This window comes from Otolemur garnettii, unplaced genomic scaffold (assembly GCF_000181295.1).
Source record: "Otolemur garnettii isolate 467f Iridium unplaced genomic scaffold, OtoGar3 scaffold00017, whole genome shotgun sequence".
NCBI lineage: Eukaryota > Metazoa > Chordata > Mammalia > Primates > Galagidae > Otolemur > Otolemur garnettii.
The window spans coordinates 6,926,520-6,951,689 of NW_003852412.1; the positions used below are offsets into that span (position 1 = coordinate 6,926,520).

At 41.7% G+C, this 25,170-nt stretch overlaps 1 pseudogene across 1 annotated transcript; it reads right to left on the reverse strand.

Annotated features, from left to right (window-relative positions):
* Positions 1 to 148: 148 nt before the first annotated feature.
* Positions 149 to 855, reverse strand: LOC100957303 (annotated as a pseudogene). The gene has a single exon (XR_153244.3). The product of XR_153244.3 is annotated as a 60S ribosomal protein L15 pseudogene (transcript).
* Positions 856 to 25,170: the final 24,315 nt, after the last annotated feature.

A 25,170-nucleotide genomic window follows, 5' to 3' on the forward strand; every position in this document is an offset into this window, starting at 1 on the left:
TTTTACCTTTCCCTGGTGTCTGCCTGATAAATAGTGTTAGTAATAGCTATTCATTTGGACAGGGTGCTGCATGACTCAGCCTCCAGGCCTGACTTTCCTTTTGCATAAGGCGTTGAGGAGGTTGTCCTGAAATGTTTTTTTTTAAGCAGACAGGACTGTCCTAAATTGTTTATTAGGTTATGAATTTTACCAACATTACTTATATTAGCGGTAACGGTAGAGCGGGAGAGTATTGCGTCTTCTCCAAGCTGCACGGCGGGAACCACCAATAGTGTGGTGGAACTTAGGGCCCTTTCCAAGGCCGCGGCTCTTCCGGCCTGCAGATGTCAGCCCCCGCATCTCCCTGTGCTTGTGGACTGGTTTGGTGATCCACTGGGTGTCAGGATTTCTTCTGATAGCTTTATGGAATGGATCAATGAGGATAACCTAAAAAATTTGTATGTTGAATCTTCACCAACCCAATAAGAATTCAGGACTCTTAGAGCCCCACAGTGGCGTCCAGCTCGCTCCTCAGCAACAGACTGAAGGTTTCGAGCAAACTTTAGCTGGTTTACACCATGATGCACAGGCTTGCCATAGGTTGCACCCTTAGGAACTGGGCGTTTGCGGCCAGCACGGCGCACACGAATCCTGTATATGACATAACCTTGCTTAGCCTTGTACCCCAGTCTGCGCGCTTTATCTGGCCGGGTGGGGCGGGGAGCCCTATGCAGCGCAGAGAGCTGGCGGTACTGCCAGCAGCGGACCCTCAGAAGAAAGCGCATCACATCAGACTGCTGCTTCCTCCACAGCTCCTGGATGTACTTGTATGCACCCATCTTGGCTCACCTGATGGCTGCCGCCAGACGGAAAGAACGGGCCTCTCTCCCACAATCCCTTTTGGGCTCCTCCCCCACCTCAGCGAGCCTCTTTCCAGTCTGTCCTGAAATTTTTAGTCTCCTTTACATTTCTTCCCTGTTCTTAAACATCTTTCAGAGAAAGCATTGTACGAGACACGAGTTTTTGGCTGTATGACTCATCCAATCCCACATCATTAGGAAGGCTCATCCTTAGGAGACTATGTCCCACACAGAGAAGGGAAATTAAATCAGAGAAGTACCAATGACAAATTATAGGCAAATAATAATAGCCCCAAAATAATGAACAAGGGCAGAATCTAAAGACAGTACTACTACAGTTTCTTCTGAAATATTACTCTTTTTTCTCTCTCCATTTCCTAATTTTTACCAAAGATATATCATAATAGGACCAATTTCTCTGTAAAATAATTTTTCATCTTATCATACTTGGCTTGGTGAGTTACATAAAGTGCGGTAAGAATAATTGTTGACACGTAGGATCCTTTTAAATTACCTTTGCTGGAACTTTTTCACAAGGAATCTCAGATTAGACTTCTGAGGCTAGAAAGTCAGACTGTCTACAATATTTATATGAATTAGGAAAATTCCTTTTTTCTCAAGGTCTCAAAATAACTTGGGGCTTCTAGGCCTGTCAGAAAGTGACATTCTTTACTTATCTAGAGACCGGGAAATCTTGTAAAGGACAAAGTGGCAGGCCAGTCTTTCAAATGCACTTTTTATCAGCTCTATGCAGTCCACCTTAATTCCTCAAAGCAATCTGGGCAATGTGAAAATGTGCAGTTCCAGGCTAAACCTTGGTAAAATAACCAGTGTCTCTAATTATGTCCCGTTATAAACAAAATCAGATTCGTATTGAACTTATGGAAGATGACTATATTGTCATAAATAAAGAATACTCACTACTCTGAGATATCATCTAACTCCAGTAAGCCCACATCACAAAATCTCCAAACCACAGATGGTAGTGTGCACATGGAGAAAAGGGAACACTTCGACACTGCTGGTGGGATGCAAACTAATATGTTCCTTTTGGAAAGATGTTTGGAGAACACTTAGAGATCTAAAAATAGACCCGCCACTGGATCCTATAATTCCTCTACTAGGTATATATCCAGAAGACCAAAAATCACATTATAACAAAGATATATGTACCAGAATGTTTATTGCAGCCCAATTCATAAATACTAAGTCATGGAAGAAGCCCAAGTGCCCATCAACTCATGAATGGATCAATAAATTGTGGTATATCTACACCAAGGAATATTATGCAGCCTTAAAGAAAGATGGAGACTTTAACTCTTATATGTTTACATGGATGGAGCTGAAACATGTCTTCTTAGCAAAGTATCTCAAGAGTGGAAGAAAAAGTATCCAATGTACTCAGTCTTACTATGAAACCAATAAGAAAGCTATAACCCAATTATAGCCCAAGAAGAAGGAGAAAAGGGAGAGGTAGGGGAGGGGAGAGGGGAGGATGGGTGGAGGGAGAGTAATTGGTGGGACCACACCTATGGTGCATCTTACACGGGTACATGTGAAATTTACTAGGTGTAGAATGTAAATGTCTTAACACAATAACTAAGAAAATGTTGTGAAGGCTATGTTGACCAGTTTGATGAAAGCATTTCAAATTGTACATAAAACCAGCACATTGTACCCCATGATTGCATTAATGTACACAGCTATGATTTAATAAAATAATAATAATAATAATACTCACGAATAGTTTTCAAACTCCAGAGAAATCAAGTACAGAGAAAAACAAATGCTTCAAATTTTCTTCACAAAAATATATTTTGTTAGAAATCCTTCTATCAGCAGTTCTCAACCTGTGGGTCATGACCCACAGGAACTGTATTAAAAGGCTGCAGCATTAGGAAGGTTGAGAACCACTACGAGTCTAAATCAAGGCCCTAGATGGCAGAACGTGTCCCCTTAGCTTTCGCAGTGCACTTCATTACCAAGATATTATTCTAAGGGTTTAAATGGCACCCTGTCCCACTTAATGTGCAAAGAAACAAGAAGCTCCCTGCGGGTAGCCGGCCTTCTCCCACACTGTCCTTCTTGGCTAGCCATTACACACATGATGGTCAAGTTTTCTCTTGATACTAAGTAATTTCTGGGACCCCTCCAAAAGCCAAAGAGGTAATATAAGCAAAGTGTTACAATAAAAGTTCCAAGAGTCATGAAAGCAAGCCGAGTTTATACCTGAGGGAAATCTGACTCTTCAGACTCCATGGGAAAAACAGAAGACCCCACCAGGGGATGAGTGGTGCCTTTCTCTGAGTTTCTTAAGGGGTCTGAGTCATTCAGAAGTTCCCTCTAGATCCTTCCATGGGGTACTGAAGACAGCAAAGAGGAAGGCGGAGTAAAGGTAAGCGGGAGCAGACTCTAGCGGAGACAAACCGCTGATGCAATACGTCTGGCTTTTGAACTTTTTTGAAATCAAAGGTGCATTTTACAATCACCTTAACCAAGGTTGTGCCTTAACCAAGGAGACACCAGGTGTCTCCAAAGAGATGGAAAGCAGTTTTCACATGATCCACAAGTGCCACAAAAACTCTACCAAAAGGAAAAGCCTCCCTGCAGAGGAGGGTGCAGCCCCCATTTGTTCTGACTGTGTTCTCTAGGGTCGTAGCTTCTCAGCTGACGTCTGCACACGAAGGCCCGAAAGCCTCACCGCCTTTCACAGACGGAAGAAGACAGGAGATGAAGGGCTGTCTCAGGAAGGGAAAAGGCTCAAGGATGAGCGAGGAGCTCAGAAAGTGGAAATATATACATATGAAAACAAACCAGACCCACCCACCACTGACAGTCAACCCCAGGCCACTGGGGTGACAGCACAGAAGTGCCATGACGGGCCTCAAGGAAGGCTGGCCTTTGTTGTTTCTGCGGGGCAGTTGTTCCCACAGGTGCAGCATATAAAAGATGGTGTCTTTTAACGTCAGGAATCTGCTCTTCAATTTTGTCGAGAGGATTTGGAAGGCTAACTATGATGTTATCATGTGTCATTTTTCCAATTCACTCTTCCCATAAATACAAATAAGGCAAGTCTTTATAGTAAGACATCTCCAAAATTCATTTTTTTAAATTTAGGAGTCTGAGTTAAAGGATCCATCTTTTGGCTATTAACTTTAAACGGTGTATTTATTCCCAAGGGACCCAATCCAATAGCCTCTTCAGAGCAGAAGCAATGCTGAAGATTCCCCCTTAGCCCAGAAATAGGCTAAGGTAGCAAAAGACAACTCATCGACACAGTTAAAGACAAATAGTGTTGACCCACAAATTTGTGTCTGTTGGGGCACCACTCCCAGACTGGTTAATCTGTGACACTTGGTAGGCCCTCCTGGGATTAAAAATTCTTTAGCACTAACCAGGCAACGAGGCAATAAGACAGTGTTTTTCAACTTTTTTTTTATCTCACGGCACACTTGAACCTATAGTTAAACTTCACGGCACACCAAAAAAAAAAAAGAATATGCTTACTGTGCTTTGAACTTCTTCCAAAAATAATATAATTAATAGTCTTTAAAAATTTTTACAGGACACCTAAGTTCCTCTCATGGCACACCAGTGTTCCATGGCACACCTGTTGAAAATCTCTGCCGTAAGAGGGTAACCACTCTTTATTGATGGGATTTCTTATGCCAAACTCTCCTAAGAGCTTGACGTGTTCAGAACAAAAAAGCCTCAGGTTCCCAGCCATTTCCATGCTGGCCACCTGATATAACCCAAAATGATGTCCCCCAGATGGTGGAAACCGAGAGGGGGTGCTCCCATATGGCCACAGGACATAAAGTATGATGAGAGGGAGCTCTGTCGGGGCTTGTCTTTATGACAGAGCACGGAAAGAGCAAAGACAAGACCCTGGGAGGAGAAGGATCAAACTATATGAGTTCACGTCACAAAGTAGCAAAAGCATAAAAAGTACACAAGAGTCATTAAACGGCAAGACTAGCCACACGAATCCTGTGGCTCCTGTTAATCTCCTCCTAACCTGGCAGTGACAGTGCTCGTTACCATTTGCTCAGATTGTACAGAGAGAGAAGCCAGGAGCCCAACTGGTGAGAAATTCTCATCATTTTTGCTGGCGGAGCAGGTTTCTCAGTTCTCGTCACTTCCAGAAGAACTGAGTGGCTTTGCTGACCTTACTCACTGCCCCAAACTATAAAGAGCAAGGCTCTTGGCCTCCTAAACGTTGACAAAAGAAAATCGCTAACAAGAGACAGATTGATTAATAGGAGAAAAGGCACAACTATTTTATTTGAAATGCATACAAGGAAAACTCAGAACCCAACTCCCCAGTGAGGCACAGAAGTTCTTAAAAAATGGGAGCTTGGATTGTGGCAAACCAGGATTGTGGTGGCAAGACAGGTTCTGGGAGGGAAAAAAGAATCTTGGCTAGGGAAGGTGGAAGGTGGTCTAATTATGCAAATGCAGTGTATAAATAACGGTCCTCGGAGAGAAATAAACAAATGTGGCTCGGTGGCCATAGCACTGTGGTTATGGAGCCACATACACGGTGGGTTCAAACCTGGCTGGGCCAACTAAACGACTGCAAGAAAAAATAAGCTGTGTGTTGTGGCGGGTCCCTGTAGTCCCAGCTAGTTGGGAGGCTGAGGCAAGAGAATTGCTTAAGCCCAAGAGTTTAAGGTTGCTGTGAGCTGTGACGCCATGGCACTCTACCAAGGGCGACATAGTAAAACTCTGTCTCAAGAAAAAAGAAATAAACAAACAAACAAATCTTTCTTTTCAGATTCTCATTTAATTTTTTCCTAGATCAGATCAGGAAAGACCTGAGTATATTGATGGTTATTTTCTGCAGATATAAATTTTCCTCCACAAAAGACAACCTTTAACATGCACCAAAGAAATATATTTGAGGGTAAAATGTTTTTATGTTTTTTAAAGGGCTGGTGTCTCTGGAACTTGACTTTTTGCAGCTGTAGAGGTTTTAGTCAGTTTTAAAGGCCTTGTTTCCCATAATTTGGAGTTTCTACAGCTAGACAGACTGAAACCAAAAACAGAGAAAGCCATCACAATTTATATATTGAGATCTCTAAGTATAAGTAGAAGTGATAGCCAACTGAAAATAAACCTTAACCTCCAGCTATTAAATTCCAAAACAAAACCTTAAACCAGTTCCTTATCTGAAGAGGGATGGAGCTGAAGACTGCTCTCTGTCATCGCAGAAGCAGGAAGCTTGCTTTCCTTATCAGAAAAAATCAAAACTCCTGACAGTCCAAAATAAGTGACTGAGGCAGAGATCTTGATCCACCAAGGCTTATTAACCAAAGGTTGAGGATTTGCCTGGGAAAAGCACAAACCACAAAAAACGTCTGTGACCTGTACCTTCTAGAGAGGGAGCTGGGAGCCAAGCATTGAAGGGGAGAGGGCACACAGAAAGCAGAAGGAAGAACAGGGTGGGCAGTGAGGGAGATGGTTACATTCTTTTGAGACACAAGTTCAGGAAATCTACTAAAGGAACACAGGAAATTTCACCCCCAAATGTGACTCCCTAGTATAAAGAATATTTTGAATCGAAGGTCAAAGTCAAGGAACACTGGAAGAGGCTTTCTCTCTATCTGCATAAGCCAGAATGACTTGATCAGAAGATCGAAAGTGACTACTGTCTTCCCTTCCCGCTTCCAATCTCAATATATTGCAGGAATGAAGGTGAAGAATGTAAGCTGACCTGGCCCAAATAACTAAGTCATGAATACCTGTCTCCCAGGTTAATCCACAAGTCCATCTATTTCCTCCCATCCATTGGTCCTCCCTAGCAACACCCCTTCCCAACCCTTTTTCACCCCATACTCCTCCATTTCTCCCCTCCTCTCTGAAAGGTGTGTATAAAAATACCTGAACTCCACTGGAAAATTGGATAGTCACGCTGTGATTTCTCCCTGTGTGCATGGTGCAGAAATCCTTTCTCTTATTAATCTATCTTAATTGTGAGTTGATCTTTAAGTGAACTTTCTGGGAAAACAGCAAGCTTCCCCTCACCCCTATACTATAATTTATATATGATAAGGTGAATGTTTGAAGAGAAAAAAAAAAAAACAGTTAGGGAAGAATCAATTATGTAGATGTCCCTGGGCAGGTGAGAGAATGATTGATCTTGTCCCATCTCTGTTCCGCACCTGGGAAGATAAAGTTGTAATCAACGTTATTAGTGTGGAATTGAACAGCCAGGCTTTTAGCAGCTAGACTTAGCCTATCGGCCTAAAATCACAATTTGCATGTCCTTGTTTATGGGAGGCCAGCAAAGGATTTCCTTATGAACAATCTGTGGGGGCAGTCTTTGGAGATGCCTGAAGCCGTTACCTTCCTGGGGGTCTGGCTGATGCCTTAAGGTCAGTAACAGCTATTCATTTGGAAGGGGGTTTTGTAGGACCTGGCTTCTGGGTCTGGCTTTTCCTTTTGCATAGGAGTAGTTGGGGGTGGGGAATGGTCCTGATTTTTTATTTTCCTTTACAAGATCATTTGAGGAGTTGGATAGAAGGGCAAGGAGCAAAACCATGGTAAAGCCAAAGCAGTGACCTCCAAGGCTCAGAATCAGAAGCACAGAAATAAGAGCTCTACTGAAAATGGCTTCACAGCTCTGAAGCATCCTCACTGGTTTAGCTACAGCTTCCAGTGATACAGCACACTTTAGGGCTATCTGCTGACCCTAGGACTAACTTGACCGCAGATCATGGAGTGGGAGGATAGAGGGAGGGTTGAAATACAAGGGATCCATAAAATTTAAAACTATTTTAAATTGCACACAAACTTTATGAATGCCCAGTATATATTCCGAAAAGTACACCAAAAAAAGCACACAGGTCAGTAAACTTCACAAAATGCACTCATCTGAGTATCCAGCATCCAGAATAAGAAACGGGAGAGAAGACCCCTGAGGGCCCTTCTGTCATGACCTCCCCTCAGATACCCTGATTTTTGACACGGATGTGTGTTACTGGTTTGAATTTACATAACAGTGCATTGGTTTGCACTTTTCTGTTTGGGTGTTTTGCCTTGCTATTGCATTCGTGAGAGCCATCCCTATTGTCGAGTGTACCTGTGGCTCATCCATCCCCCAAGGCTGTATAGGGTAGGGTTTCATTCAGTGAGTATACCACAATTTATATGCTTGGACAAATTACATGTTTCTGGTTTGGGGGCATTGTGAATGGGCTGCTGGGACTCTTCCTGTCTCTGCCAGATGTCTTTTTGAAAGCCTGATGCAGGACTCATTTCTCTCTAGAAAGATTGTCCACTCCAGTGGGTCACAATCTTCCTGTTTTTTGTTTTGTTTTTTTTTTGAGGCAGAGTTTCACTATGTCACCCTCAGTAGAGTGGTGTGGCATCACAGCTCACAGCAACCTCAAACTCTTAGGCTTAAGAGATTCTCTTGCCTCAGCTTTCCAAGTAGCTGAGACTACAGGCGCCAGCCACAACACCCGGCTATTTTCTTGTTGTTTAGCTGGCCCGGGCCGGGTTCAAACCTGCCAGCCTGATGTATGTGGCCAGCGCCCTACCCACTGAGTTACAGGCGCCACCCAGATTCGCAATCTTTTTGTGTGATATCCTTTGGCACCCACTTCCTCTCATATGGGACGCTTAGCAAAGATACTTGTTTTAATTCAAATGCATTTGACGTGAGGACAAGGCAATGCCCTGGCAGATGCCGGCAGAGTTCCGGCAGGGTTTCAGGTGGGTTGGGGGCCGCCGTTCTCACTTCCTGCAGCAACCTGGAGCTGCCGGCTCTGGCTGCCCTGACTCACGCCCCAGCGGCGCTCCATCGCCTCTGCCATTCTGTGGAAAGTGTGTCCCTGCGCGCCCCTCTGGGCTTCTCACGACATGCTAAGTTCCATTACACTGAAGTGCAGGAGGGATGGCCAAGTTGCGGGCCTGAAACGGCTTTGAAACTTCCTTTGTTTCTTTGATTTATCGTCTTCATCTTGCCAAGCCCCACTATCCTCCCAGCCCCAACTCTCACAAACGTGAGAACGTGCATCTCTTTCTTCCCTTTTAGTTTTATTTTTAGCATGAAAAGATGGTATGAAGGACTTATATAAACAAGTTATTGAAGAAACTTATGCATCCAGTTTCCTCATTTGACAAGTGGGGATAATAACATACACTTCTTTTTGCACAGTATTAGGAGTGGATAAGAATAATAGGAATCGTCTTTTCATCCTGACCACGTGCCAGACACTGCTCTAAGCCTTTCACGTGTCATAACTTACATAGTCAACACAACTGCTCTGTGCAGTAGGCCTTCCCTCTTTCTACAGATGAGGAAACTGAGTCATGGAGACATTATACTAATACTTCCTAAGATCTTACAACTATTAAAGTTCCAAACCCACGGAAATCTGACTCACAGCCTTAATTTTTAACCACAAAGCTAACTTGGCTCGCACTTTACACTAACACCTCCTGTCACACAGTAAAATCCCAGTGAACTGTCCCTACCGTTGGAGAACGTGTTTTATAATATAAACGGCACAGAGCCTTGTTAAGCAACCACTTAATGAGCCTATATCTTATGGACCAGGAAGCCCCGTAGTAGATGTAGGTAATGTCTTCTGAATTTTATCGCCTGGTGGAGGAGAGACACAGTAAACAAATCAAACAAATCATACTTGAACATTCAAACAGCTCCAGGCAATCAGAGCTCTGAGGACAGAGTCTGGGAGTTAGGAGAGCGCATAGCCGAGCACCGAACAGGGACAAGGTGGGAAGGCTCTTCCTGAAAATAAGGCTGAGACCTGCAGAATGAGCACCAGCCAGGCAAAGGCAGTGAGGGCCAGCCTGGGCATCTGAGTTCAGGTTCTAACGTTGGTCCTAAGAACGGTGGTTCTTAAAGATTTTAATAACTTAGGGGTGGGAAAGATCAGATTTGCCTTTTGGAAAGACCACTTTAGTCACTGTGCAAAGGATGGATTATGGAGGGGCAAGAGTGGAAACAGGAGCAGTTGTTGAGTCTAGGCCAAATGTGATCATGCCAAGGACAGTCAGAAGACACAGAGGGACATGTTAATGCCTGAGGTGGTCACACGATGACACGGTTTGAGAGCTGTGTGCATATGGCATATGACAAGAGTCTGTTGGAGAATGAATAGAAGCAATACTTGCCTAAAAATAGCTGGCTTGCAAAAGATCCAGACTTCTGCATGGTGACATCTACTACCATGTCCCTATCTCCATCCCCAATTTCCAGACCTCTGAAGCTGCCTCCCAGCCCAACTTCCTAGCTTCTCGCCTTGCTGACATTGTCCCAAGAGTGTCCTCACGCCTTTATTTCTCCATACTCACCCAGCAGATGCTTCTCATTCCCCTAGCACACACTTGGAGGAAGCTAGTGGCATCCTCCCAGCTGGCCCAGGAGTGACAAGTTTCAGGGACGGAGTAGAACTCAGTGTTTGAGTACCAGGGTTGGGGAAAATGTACTCTAGAATTCCATGGAGAGCTCAACTGACATTTTCTAAGAACACTGTTATGCTTGATAGATTGGTAGTGTTATTACTGAGTCCAGCGCACTGTGGTTGTAAGGCTGAGTTTATCCTTTTGTACTCTCACAACACAGAACACGTGTGACATTTTTTCCCACACACCAAGCAGCAGACACCAGCTGGGTGTCCTTGAATTCAATTCAATTCCAACACCACCTCCCAGGAGAGAAGCAGCATCAGATCCTGCAGGGGGAGGGCCCCACAAGACTGTCCCCCACTTCAGGTGCCAATGGAAAGCTTCAGCTTATTTCGCTTATGCTTCAGCAGTAAGTTAGAGCTCGCACAACCCCCTTCCTGGGTCCAATTAGTTTGCTGCAACTCAGGAGAACACTTACGTTTTTTGGCTTTATATAAAGGCTATTGCAAAAAAAATACCAGTGAACAGATAAAGAGATGGACAGGGTGCAGTTAAGGGGCAGGGGTGCAGAGCTTCCATGCCCTCTCTGGGCATGTCATCCACAAGCTCTGGAGCCCAGTCTTTTTGGCTTTTATGAAAGCTTTAGTATATAAGTATGATTCATTAAATCATTGGCCAGTGGTGTTCAACTTAACCTTCCCTGGAGGTTGGAGGTGGGGCTGAAAGTCCCAATGCTCTAATCAGCCTTGGTCTTTCCTGTGACCACCCCCCCATTCCCCAAGCTACCCAGAGCAGCCAGCCACCAGTCATCTCATCACCATACCAAAATACACTTATCACTCTGGAGATTCCAAGGATTTTAGGAACTGTATGCCAGGAAACCAGGATGAAAACCAAATAGATATTTCGCAATGTTGCAACTGACTTATGAACTTAACCACTAAGAAACAGGCAGTTTCTACAAGGAAAATGCACTGATATTGAGATACACAGACATTGTGCTCCAAACATCTGGTATAAGCAAACAAGCAGTTTTGAGTTGGCTGTAGTTATATTAAAAAGTAATGCTGGGCTTATCATTAGGCCAGGGTGAGTGGTCATTCTCCTCCAGCGTTCACTTTGGTGGTTTAGTGAAGCCCATCTCTTCAGTCTCCCTCTGAGAGGTTATAAAGCCTTCTCTTTTTGCTTCAGAGATCCTCAGTGCTATGTGTCTGTGCCGGTGGCACACGAAGACAAGAGGTAGCTTTCTTTAGCTTTATACATTAAACTAGATATGATTAGAGCTCCCCCTCCTTGCTAAAGTTGGTGAACACTTCCACCTCAGTATTCTGCCTGGACCCACACCCTTCCTGAGGTTGTACCCAATCTGGGACTCACCATCCTAGGAAGATAGCACTCATCCTTGATCCACCCTGGGTGACTCATGGTCCTCTCAGAGGTGACTGGTCCTGATAGTGGCCCTACACCTTTCTGCCAAGTTCTGTCACACAAGCACCCATCAAATCTCCCAAGACTGATGGCCTCGTGCCCAGATCGCCACAGTCAGCTCTGCCATCTCTACAGCCCTAACAGGTGAGATCCAAGGTTGCTGCTACTCCAAGAAAACCAATGACCTGTTTCCCAGTCTTTTAGGATCTGACTCGCAGCAGGGGTCAGGCTTCTCCCTTCTTCAACCCCATTGCCATTTTTTCCTGCCTTGTTAGCTCTAAACCAGTATTTAAATTTATACTCAAATATTTAAATGAGCTAAGCAGGTAACACAAGTGTGTTAAACCAGTAACACAAGAGGGTTTGGTGAGAGGCATGGCAAGCAGAAGAGTTCATGTTCCATCTAAAGTGGTTTGTGACCAGGAGAGCACATAGGCCTAATGTGACCCATTCTTTTTTTCTCTTCCTCTTCGCCCCCCTGTTTTTTCTTTCTCTTTCTTCTCCTTTCACTCCTTCTCCTTCCTCTTTTTTTGAAACAGAGTATCACTCTGTCACCCTGGGTAAAGTGCAGTGGCATCATCATAGCTCACAGTAACCTTAAACTCCCGGGTTCAAGAGATCCTCCTGCCTCAGCCTCCCAAGTAACTGGGACTAAGGCACCCACCACCATGCCTGGCTAATTTTTCTGGTTTTTTGCAGAGTAAGTATCTCACTCTTGCTCAATTGGTCTCATATTTCTGGCCTCAAGGATCCTCCCACCTCAGCCTCATAAAATGCTAAAATTACAAGTATGAGCCATGGCACCCAGCCCAGATCTTATTTTTAAAAATAACACAGAAATCTGAATGTTGATGTGGCATCTCTTAATCTTAAAATTTTAGATCAACCACTTTAGATGGAACATGAACTCTTCTGCTTGCCATGCCTCTCACCAAACCCTCTTGTGTTACTTGTTTAACACACTTGTGTTACATGCTTAGCTCATTTAAATATTTAAAACAGCGTAGTTATAGAAGATACTAAGAAGTTATCAGTTGCATTGGTTGTGATAATGACTGGCAGCTTTCCTTTAAAAATATAGAGTTGAGACCAGGCACAGTGGCTCACGCCTATAATCCTAGCACTCTGGGAGGCTGAGGTGGGTGGATTGTTTGAGCTCAGGAGTTCAAGACAAGACCAGTCTATAAGAGGGAGACCTCATCTCTAAAAACAGCCAGGTGTTGTGGCGGGTGCCTGCAGTCCCAGCTACTAGGGAGGCTGAGGCAAGAGAATCACTTGAGCCCAAGAGTTTGAGGTTGCTGTGAGCTATGATGCCACAGCACTCTACCAAGAATGGCAAAGTAAGATTGTCTCAAAAAACAAAACAAAACTATACATATACACACACACAGACATACCCACATACAGTGAAGTATTAACAGATGAAATGATACTGTGCCTATGATTTGTTTTTAACTTCTCTAAGAAAAAATAAATTGTACATGTGGAAGGAATCTAGTTTGATGGTTTTAAAATACGTTCCCATATTCTTTGGTATTTCTGTCTTGGAGGGATGTTGCCTAATTCCCCATCCTTTCCCCTGCAGGCTGGGCTTGGTGGTTTGCTCCTGAGAAACAGAATGAAGAAGAAGTGACAGTAAGGACCTGAGGAGACACGGAGGCTCACTTTCTGGGGTTGCTTGCTCTGGGCGAAATTATCTGCCATGTCACGAGGATGCTCAAGTAACCTACGGAGGAGACCCATGAAGAGAAACTGAGGCCTCCTGCTAACAGCCCTTTGTGTGCACCATCTTGGCAATGGTTCTTCCAGCCCATTCAAGCCCTCAGATGACTGCAGCCCCTGCCACATTCTCACGGCAGCCTCGTCATAGATCCTGAACCAAACCACCGAGCTAAGCGGCTCCTGACTTCCTGATCCACAGAAACTATCAGATAATACATACATTTTTTTTAACCACTAAGTTTTGGCATAATTTGTTATGCAGCAAGAGATAGCAAATATGCTTAGCACTTGAGAGGCTGCTAGTTGACAATTTGGGGCTTTAATTTTTCTAGCCAAAAAGCCCAGGTGGGAATATTTACAGGTGGGTGGCTCTAAGAGTTTGAGTCTAAAACTAACCAAGTTTGTCAACTGCTCCACCCACCTTCACCCCACCACCAACTGGAGGAGTCAGTGGGTTAGCAGAAGGATTCACATATTTTTCCACCACACTATTATATGCGGGGTAACAAGGAGGCCAGTGTAACAGACTACAGGTTACAGTTCACCCTCTGTACCATCAACTTGTTTCTTTATTCCTTTCCACGTTTGTGAGTGGAGGTGATGTTGTCCAAGCAATTTTCTTTTTTCTTTTCTTTTTTTTTCTTGAAATAGACTCTTACTATGTCACCTTAAGTAGAGTGCCATGGTGTCATCATAGCTCACAGCAACCTCAAACTCCCGGGCTCCAGCAGTCCTCTTGCCTCAGCCTCCCAAGTAAATGGGTCTACAGGTGCCCACCACAACATGCAACTATTTTTTCCATTTTTGGTAGAGATAGGGGTCTTGCTCTTGATCAGGCTTGCTCAATCAATCCACCCACCTAGGCCTGCCAGAATGCTAGGATTACAGGCATGAGCCACTGCTCCTGGCCTGAGGGGTCTTTTCTTGGCAAATTTTAAATTGCGATGGGTTGGAGAATCCGCCATTAATTTGCTTGATGTACCTAATGTCAAAGGCTATACTGTTGCAAGTGCTCAGTGGATACCAGTTAATGCTCTGAAAGCCTATTTTCCTCAAAAGAAAAAAATATTAACAGAACTCCTTCACCAAAAAACAATCTTTCTTGGAAACTAATACAAGTAACAGAATTTATGTTTTACGAGAATTGGACTTTTCTGGTTTGCTGCTGTATTTCCTGTGTCTGGGAGTGAGCTGACACATGAACGGGGCTCCATTAGCATTTGCTGAGTAAAGGCATGAGGGAATAGATAGACCAAAGAAGAGAGATGCTGTTTTGAGGAGGAGGATACCCAGCATCTGCTGGGCATTCTCCTGGCCCCTCTCTCACTCTCTGAATGCCATCATCACTGGGGCACATTTGAAGCAGGCTGAGACTTCTTGAGAAACGCAAGAAGAGTGGGAAGAACCCCTTTCTACCAGACATGAGCAGATCTGGCTTCCACTCCCTGCTCCCCTCCCCTTCCAGACCACAGGCCCGGGCAGCAGGCCTTCGCCGTCCTGATTTCTTTGGTCCTGATTTCTTCTTCTGCAAAATGAGATGGAAGCTTCCAGCTTTAACACTGGAGGTTTCTTGAGTCTATCCAGGCTTCCCCTTCTTTTAACACTCCCCCTAAGAAGGCACGTCACCGTGTGAGGTACTTTGAAGCTGAAAAGCTGAAGGCCTCAGGGCGATGTGACCAGAAGCGCACAGTTTGGCAGATGACCTGATATGACTGATGTTCAAAGCGGCTGCCAATGAATAGAAGGCAGTCTGAACAAAGGAGCCGGCCAAAAATAATGAAAGAGGTGAAAAGAAAAAAAAAAAGAAAAGAAAAGAAAAGGAACACAGCAGGGCAGGTCTCTGGGGTCACTTCTGTTTCCTCTGGTCTAACGCCCCCCCCCTTCTCCTCCACCCAGTCCTCAAACAACCCCCTCCTGCCTCCTCCAAAAGAAAAGTTAAAAGCTTCCTTTTGGGAACAGAGCCATTTGCTCAGACTGCTGCTGTTTACCTTGGGTAGGACAGTTATTGGTAGTGAGCTCAAACACAGGAAAAGGCTTCTGATACAGGAAGAGCTGCAGACGGGCCTGGAGGACTCCGTGGTGCTGCTGAGTGGTGCCTTCCCCCACTGGTGCTCAGTCAGTCCCGGGATCTGACACCAGCCTCGGCCCCAACCCCAGGCAACCAGTCTTCAGCTATTTCTTGGACTTTTTCCTCCCCTAGGCTACATTGCCTCCGAAACACAAAGAGGGTATGGCATGGAGTGATGAGGAAGTAGGGGAGGGGAGACAAAAAGAGAAAAAGAGATGTGTTACCCCCCAAATTCAATAACCTATTATTTCCTGTCTACTACAGAAAATAGAGTTAGGACAAGCAGCAAACTTTGTGTTGACATTTGAAGGTTTTGTTATTTATTTGTTTTCATTCATTAAAATAATCCTTCATGAGCTAAGGAGGTCACTTCTGTGTCAAAACAGGTCCACCAGTCTGCCCAGGGAATTGATTTCCAGCGACCTCCAGCCCTCTGTGCCCTATTGATGAAAAGGGAGAGAAAGGCTGCCTCCTAACAACGTTTCAAAGCGCTTGCTTGTGAAACCTTCTCACCCTAGAAGGGTTAGACCAACTTCTGGGAGAATGAAGGGAAAGCATATTGAGGAAACAGATGCTGTTCAAAAAGCAAAATCTTCTGGGCCTTCCCCATTTCCCCCAAATTTCTTTCTTCCAATTCCATTTCAAAAATTCCCCGGGCTCCAAGGCACTGGACTTCCTGGTCAAGTCATTCTCAAGTTTACCATAAGGATTTCACTTCTCTGTTTCCTTGATTTGGGGGGTTATTTAGGTCAAACTCTTTCTGTCTTCCAGAAAGTGAGCACGCAACATCCCATCTCCTCCAGAAGATCTTCCTTAACTGGCAGGGAAACAAAACGATTCCAGTCTGCTCTCCTACCTCCCACCTCCGTGGCACCTGCCTGGCCGTGGACCTCAGTGAGCTCCTTACACACTGGATTTGTCTTTCTAGTGAAAAACAGCAATTTCTCCTCCACTGAAAATTTCCCAAATACTAAAAAAAATTTTAAAAAAAAGATGAAACTCTGAACGCAGTATTTTACTTGGTGTGTAATGAGGTTGTAATAAGAACCTTTGTGTTCTCTTAAAGTTTTTCTTCTTAACTTTGGTGTTTAGCAGTTTGATTCTGATATTGCTGGGTGCATATGCATCTGTGAGTTTGTGTGTGAGTATGTAAGTGTGTTTGGTTTTAAACCTATTCTGCTTGAAGTTTGCTCTCTTTCCTAAATCTAGCTCCAAATTTAAAAAATTTTCACCTAGTCTTGCTTTTTTGTTGTTGTTGTTGGTGGTGGTTATTTTTTTCGGTTTTGTTTTGGTTTTTTTTTTTTTTTTGCAGTTTTTGTCCAGGGCTAGGTTTTGAACCCGCCACCTCCTAAATATGGGACCAGTGCCCTACCCTTTTGAGCCACAGGTGCCACCTTCACCTATTCTTTTTTCAAAAATTTTTCTGCCCCATTTTCTCTCTTCTCCACTGACTCCAACTGCATATCTATTAGAAGTTTTGATATTGTTTATAGTTCCCAGACAATCTGCTCATTTTTTTCAATCTCCCCTCTCATTGTTTTTCATGTCAGATAATTTCTTTTTCTTGTTGGGGATTCATCGAGGGTACAAGAGTGTCATGTCAGGTAATTTCTATTAAACTGTTTTAAAGTTCACTGATTTTTTGCTCATCTCCATTTTACTGTTAAGTCCAACCAGTGATTTTTTTCCCCTTAGATATTGTAATTTTCAGTTTTCAGAAATAGTTTTTATTTTTTTAACTAAGCTTTCCATCTTCTCATTTATTAGGAATATGTTTTCCTTTATGTCCTTGAGCATAGTTAAAATAACCATTTAAAATCTAATCTGCTAATTAAATCACCTGTGTCATCTCCACACTGTTCTCAATTGACTGTCTTCTCTCTGGAGAATGGATTATATTTTTCTTTCTTCAAATGTTAAGTAATTCTGGAATGTATCCTGGCTACTGTCAATGACATACTGTAAAGACTCTATTCTGTTACACTATGCTGAAGACTGTTGTATTTTTTCTCCAGGCAAGCGGTTGTCTTGGCTGAATTCAAATTACAAACTCTGTATGCCCTGAGGAAGGCAGCCGCTCAAATCCAAATTCAGCTTTTTTAGCCTTAGCTAGGATGCTTGAGATCTGCCCCACACGTGTGAGATACAGGAATTTACAGGCAGCACTTGGGCTCTCTCTCTGTGATTCTCTTTTTTGTGGAATTTCTCTCTCACTTTCAAGAAGCTGTGGTTCCCTTGAACTTTAACATCTGGTTCTTTAAGCCAGGAAGACTGTGGGTTTCTAGCTAAGTTTTAGTCACCTCCATGTGGCTCCATCTGTAGCCTTCTTTTAGGATAAAAGTCATACAGACCATAAAACTTAACTCATGCTCTTTCCTTCTTCAAGCATAGCCTCTCCTCGGATATCTGCCTGATTTTCTTTGCCCTCCAAAGCCATCAGATAGTTTTTTATATTTTTCTCAAGTTGTAAATTATTATCTGCAGCACAGTCAGCTTGAGAGTTTATTGCTGTGATAGGAAGTATAACTCCTATTATTTTGCCTCTTAAACAAATAATTATTCAAATGTTTTCTAAGATGTTGTCAATTATGCTCTTTAGCAAATGATTTTTGTCTCAGTTTCCCATTCCACCCCCCAAAAGTTTGTGGTTTAAAACAATAACTTGGGTTATTTGCTTATGGTTCTATGGGTCAGTAATTTGGGCTGGGATCAACTGGGCAATTCTTCCGCAGGCCTCGTGTATTGTTGTTACACAAGTGGTTGCATTCATCCAGTGGCTTGACTAGAGCTCTGTGGTCTAAGATGTCCTCACTGGCAACTGGTGCAAGCAGTTGGCTTGGCCTCTCTTTCTGTGGGGGCTCTCATCCCCAAAGAGGCTATCCCAGGCTTCTGCACATAAGGATCTCACAGTCCCAAGAAGGTAAAATTGGAAGCTGCAAAGGACTCTTGAGCTTACGCTTGATACATCTATAGTATAATTTCCACACAATCTACTGGTCAAAGCAAGTCATAACGTTAGCCCAAGAGGATGTGTAATACGTAGATAAGAGGACTTGGCGCCTATAGCTCAGTGGCTAGGGCACAGGCCATGTACACTGGGGCTGATGAGTTAGAATCCAGCCCAGGCCTGCCAAACAACAATGACAACTACAACTAAAAAAATAGCCGGGCATTGTGGTGGGCACCTGTAGTCCCAGCTACTTGGGAGGCTGAAGCAAGAAAACCCCTTAAGCCCAAGAGTTTGAGGTTGCTGTGAGCTGTGACGCCACATCACTCTACCAAGGGTGAAAAAGTGAGACTCTGTCTCAAAAAAAAAAAAAAAGATAGATAGATAGATAGATAGATAGAAGAATAAAGAATAAAGCCAGGATATATAATGCATAATCTGTATGATGGAGAAAAGCAAAGGACAGGAGGAGATTAAGAAATACAAGAATGGTGGGATGTATGTGTGCAATTTTAAATAGGATATAGAAGGAAGGCCTCGTTAAGAAAGTGAGGGTTAAAAAAACACAAAAACCTGAAAGAGGCCAGGGAAGGGGGGGCAGTTCTTCTGCAGGCCTTGTGTATTGTTACACAAGTGTTTGCATTCATCTAGTGGCTTGACCATTCTGGGGGAAGAGTAAGTGTTCTTGGTGGGACGTATTATGTGTGTATGTTATATATGGATCGCTTGAGCTTCCATTGTTTTTGAATTGGTGGGGTCCATACTGAATACCAAAGGCCAGAAGTAGTCATGACTTAAAATTATCTAATAAACAACTTCATATCATACCAGAGTGGCTTCTTTAAGGCAACTGTATCAATATTATGTAACAATTTTGGTTCTGTAGGATATATTACATTCTTGGAATATATAAAATGCTTTATAGTAACTAACAAATTCATAATCAGAAATAGAAAATTATGAAAAATTTCCTTTTCTCTGAGGAATACATAAACTGAAACTTCTACTCCCAGTAATTGATTACCAGGAAATTTGGACCACTTTCCCACAAGGAAATCTATAGAGCTAGACGATCTATTAAAAAATAAAAGTATTTACAAGGTATTGAGGAATTACAAAACCAAAAGAGAACAAGACCAACATCTAAATCTGATTTTGCCCTAAGAGTATTTGCCAGTCCAAAAGAAACAGATGCAAACTTGAGTTTTACTTTTAGCAAATTCCCAGGGATGGGGGGAAAAAGCAAGACCTGCAGTGTGCCAGATGCAAGGATTCTAATAAACCACCCCTGATTTATTTTTATTATCCATTTATTTATTTTTCAATTATTATGGGTACATAATGATTGAATACCTTTATAGGGGATGTGTGATGTTTTAATACAAGTATATAATGTGCATTAATTAAATCAGGATAATTGGGGTATCCATCACCTCAACCATTTATCATTTCTTCATGCTAGGTACATTTTTTTTTTTTTTGCTTTTTTTAAAATTAGGTACATGATTTTAAAATATACCCTAACTTATTATTGATTATAATCACTTCCTTATACTATCAAATATTATAATTCTGTCTACTTTCCATTAACCATCTCCACTTTATCTTCTGCTCCCCGTTCTTCTTCCCAGCCTCTGGTAATTATCCTTCTACTCTGTGTCTCCATGGGATCAATTGTTTTTAATAATTAGTTCCCACATATGAGTAAGAATATGTGAGATTTGTCTTTCTTTGCTTGGCTTATTTCACGTCACATTGTTCTCCAGTTCCATCTATGTTCTTGCAGATGATAGGATTTCATTCTTTTCGTGACTGTATGGCATTCCATTGTGTGTATTTGCCCCAGTTTTTGTTCATCCGTTCATCCATTGATGGACATTTAGGTTGATTCTGTATGTTCCCTACTGTGAATAGTGCTGCAGTAAACATGAGAGTGCAGATGTCTTTTTAGTATACTGAATTTCCATCTTTTGGATATGTGCACAGCAGAGGGACTGCTGAGTCATATGGTAGTTCTAATTTTAATTTTTTGAGGAACCTCCATACTGTTCTCCATAGTGGTTGCACTAATTTACATTCCCACTAACAGCGTGTGAGGGTTCCCCTTTCTCCACACCCTCACCAGCGTTCCTTACTGCCTGTCCTTTTCATAAAAGCAGTTTTAACCGGGGTGAGATGATCTTTCCCTGTAGTTTTGATTTGCATTTCTCTGATAACTAGTGATGTTGAACGTTTTTTCATATACCTGTAGGCCATTTATATGTACCTTTTGGAGAAATGTCTATTCAGATCTTTTGCCCATTTTTCAACTTAAATCATTTGATTTTTTCCTATTGAGATGTTGGAGCACCTTATATATTTTTAGTTATTAAACCCTTGTCAAATGGGTAGTTTGAAAATATTTTCTCACATCCTGTGGGTTATCTCTTCACTTCACTGATTGTTTCCTTTGCTATGCAGAAGATTTTTAGCTTGATGTAATCTTATTTGTCCAATATTGGGGAGTATTGCTTAAGAAGTCCTGGCCCAGACCAATGCCCTAAAGTGTTTCCCTAATGTTTTGTTTTAGTAGTTACATGTCTTACATTTAAGTCTTAATCTATTTTTATTTTATTCTTGTATATAAAGAGAGATAAAGATCAGCCAGGCACGGTGGTTCATGCCTGTAATCCTAGCACTCCTGAGGCCAAGACGAGTGGATTGCTTGAACTGTGAGTTCAGGACCATCCTGGAAGAGTGAAACTATGTCTCTACAAAAAAAAAAAAAAAATGGAAAAACTAGCCAGGAATTGTGGTGAGTGCCTATAGTACTAACTACTTGGGAGGGTGATGTAAGAGGATTGCTTAAACCCAAGAGTTTGAAGTTGCTGTGAGCTATGATGATGCCATGGCACTCTACTCAGGGTAACAGAGTGAGACTCTGTCTCAAAAAAATAAAAGGAGAGAGAGAGAGATAAAAGTCTAATTTTATTCTTCTGCATGTAGATACCAAGTTTTACCAGCACTATTTATTAAAGAGAATTTCCTAGTACCATTTATTGAAGAGACTGTCCTTTCCCCCACTGTATGTTCTTGGCACCTTTGTGGAAGATAAGTTCATTATAGATGTGTAGATTTATTTCATGGTTCTCTGTTCTGTTTCATTGGTCTATACGTTTTTATGCCAGAATCATGCTGTTTTGGTTATTATAGCTCTGTAGTATAATTTGAAGTCAGATATGGTGAACCCTCCAGTTTTGTTTTTTTGCTCAGAATAGCTTTGGCCTTTCTGGGTCTGTTGTGGTTCTATATAAATTTTAGGATTATTTTTTCTATTTCTGTGAAGAATTTCATTAGTATTTCAATAGAAATTGTGTTTAATCTATTGATTGCTTTGGATAGTATGGATAATTCAACAATGATTCTTTCAATCCATGAGCATGGAATATCTTTCCAGTTTCTTATGTCCTTTTCATTTCTTTCATCAGTATTTTACATTTTTCACTATAGATCTCTTTCATTTCTTTGGTTAAGTTTATTTCTATATATTTTATTTTATTTGTAGCTATTGTAAATGGAATTACTTTCTTGGTTTCTTTTTCAGACTATTTCATGTTGATATGTAGAAATGCTACTAATATTTTTTTCTTTTGTAGACGGAGTGTCACTCTGTCACCCTGGGTAGAGTGCTGTGGCCTCATCATAGCTCACAATAACCTCAAACTCTTGGGCTCAAGCAGTCTTTATGCCTCAGCTTCTCAAGTAGCTGAGACTATAGGTGCCCACCACAACCCCCAGCTAATTTTTGTAATTTTAGTAGAGATGGGGTCTGGCTCTTGCACAGGCTGGTCTCAAACTCCTGAGTTCAAGCAATTCACCGGCATTGGCCTCCCAGTGTGCTAGGATTACAAGGGTGAGCCACTGTGCCTGGCCAATGCTACTGATTTTTGTATATTTATTTTGCATGCTGAAACTTTACTGAATTTGTTTATCAGTTTTAATCATCCCCACTTTAAAGTGGGATCCCAAAGAGTTGCAGCTTCAGGTGAGGTAAATCATCTAATCCCTGCAAAGAATTTTAATTTGGCTTTTTGTTATCTCTGTGGTTCAGGAAACTGCAAGCCTGTAACTTAGTTTAAGATAGACTCAGATCGGTAGCACTTCAGATATCTGGCATAGGCAAAAGAAACTCCTCTTTGGAAGAAGTATGCTAGGCCTTAGTTTATTCTCACGAATAACTTTTCTTTTCTTTTTAAAATTTATTTATTAATTTATTCATTTTGCAGTTTTTGGCTGGGGCTGGGTTTGAACCCACTACCTCTGGCATATGGGGCCGGCGCCCTACTCCTTTGAGCCACAGGCATCGCCCTCACAAATAACTTTTAAAACACAACAATGTCAAACACACTGTCAAAAGAGGCCAGTCATACATTGGGGGAAAAAAAAACCCACTTTAAGAAGAACCAGCAGAAACAATAGACAACACAAATAGATCCATAAGCCCTGGAAATAATGATTTTGGGGATTGTTAGTTACACAGTATAAAACAACCCTGCTATATTTGAAGGAGAAAGAAAAAGAATAAGCCAAAGGCAATGTTTTAGGATGTAATAGCTACAAATACTCAGAATTAATGAAAGACCTAAATCCACATATTTAAAAAGTCTAATATCCTGCACAGTATAAATTTTTTAAAAAGTACTCCCGGATGCATTGTAATGAAACCATAGGAAACCAAAGAAACTGAACTATGTATATTAAAGCAGCCACAGGGATAAGTATATATCACCTTGAAACAAAGTTAAATTGACAACTGACTTTAAAAAATCAATTATGAAATTCAGAAGACAGTAAAATAATATTGTCGTCCTTCTGAAAGAATGCGATTAGCCATTTAAATTTCTATTCCCAGCAATTACACACACACACACACACACACACACACATATACATATGCACACATACTTATATATATAATAAAGATAAATAAAGGCTTTTTTAAATGAGAGAGTTTGGGAAATTTTCAAAGATGTATTTAAGGGACAAGTAAAGTGATCCAGATGGAAAGTCTGAGATACAGGGTGAAATAAAGGCCAAGGAAAAAAACAATGAAAGTATATACAGAATTAAAAATTATATGGCATTTTAAATTGTGACAATAGTAAATTAGTTGGGATGTAGGTAAATGGAGCTAAAGTGTTCTAATGTTGCTCAATTGTACAGGCCAATGATAAAAGTCAGTATTTATATTATGTTTGGGTAAGTTAACAATGCCAAGTTTAAAATAAAATATCATGATAAATAGCAAATAAAAGTTAGTCTTAGGTCAGCCATTAAAAGAATAGATAACAGGTGGTGCCTGTGGCTAAAAGGAGTAGGGCACTGGCCCCATATGCCAGAGGTGGTGGGTTCAAACCCAGCCCTGGCCCAAAACTACAAAAAAAAAAAAAAAAGATAACGAGTGTAAATCTTCCAAAGTAGTAAAGGTGAAAAGTAATGATAAAAAAAAAAAAAAATCTTAGTCAACCTAAAGAGGTCTGGAAAAAGAGAAAAATAATCACAAAAGAGGTAAAATATATAAAAATCATGAAATAAGATGATAGATTAAAACCAAAATGTTATTATCAATTACATTAAATGTAAATGGGCTAACCTTACTATTCCTGATACATACTTCCTAATGTCTGCACATTAAAGAGCTGTGGGGAGTATCAGGGAATGCTCTGGGCTGAGGATAGGAGGCCGGAATTCCAGTCATGGTTTGGTCATCAGCCAAAATGGAATTTTGAGCAGTTCTGTGGACTTCACATAGGTGGATCATAAATGAGCTTTCCTGAGTTCTTTCAGATTTAGAGACTGCTCTCATGACCTCTTTTCTTACGTCTCAGGTCTTTTTTTTTTTTTAAACATACTTTGTTGTTGTTGTTACAGTTTGGCTGGGGCCAAGTTCGAGCCTGCCACCATCGGTATATGGGGCCAGCACCCTACTCACTGAGCCACAGGCACTGCCCAGGGTCCCAGTTGCTGCTAAGAGTTTGTCACATTCCTAGAAGGAAGGGATGCGCTCTGCTGAGATAAAACTGAATTCTCTTAAGCCTCAGATTGCTTGGTGGGCAAGATCTCTAAGGTAGTATATGAAAATAATATACACTAACTGTGACAAAAATGGGGCCCACAGTAGCATAAATACTTCCTTTTAAATGACTGTTCATATAGATGCCAGAATCATCAATATTGATTTATTTGGATTAGCAAGCAAAAAATCCAACTCACTGGTTTCTGAAGAGGAGTATGCAGAACTTTTAAAGTTATTTATATTCATCCTCCTCATAAGATTGAGTTTGATTAACATTTAATATAACTGATGCCACTGGGACCTTCACTGGGTCCATACGTGACCCCCCACATGGGTCACAAATAGAACTTGAGTTATCCTGAGGGGACAATGGAAATTCTACATCGTGAAGTTGGTGACCATTACATGATCACTCCTCCACTGGGTTTCAGGGTATTGTGACATAATGCTATGTTGGCAACTAATAATTTTTAAAAATATTCCTGCCCCCCCAACATTATAAATTACATTGAATTATAAATTGCATAGATTTAAAAATTAAATAGAATCATAGCACAATTAACAATGGCATAAGTTCAAAGGATAAGAAAATGGCAGAGCTGACATTGTTCGTAGTCCTTCAGTCACATTATGAAGTGAAAAAAAAAAAAAAACGTCAGATCTATAAAATATCCTGCAAAGAGGCCAAGACTACCGGACCCTATCAAGAAGTTTATCTGAAGTATAGATT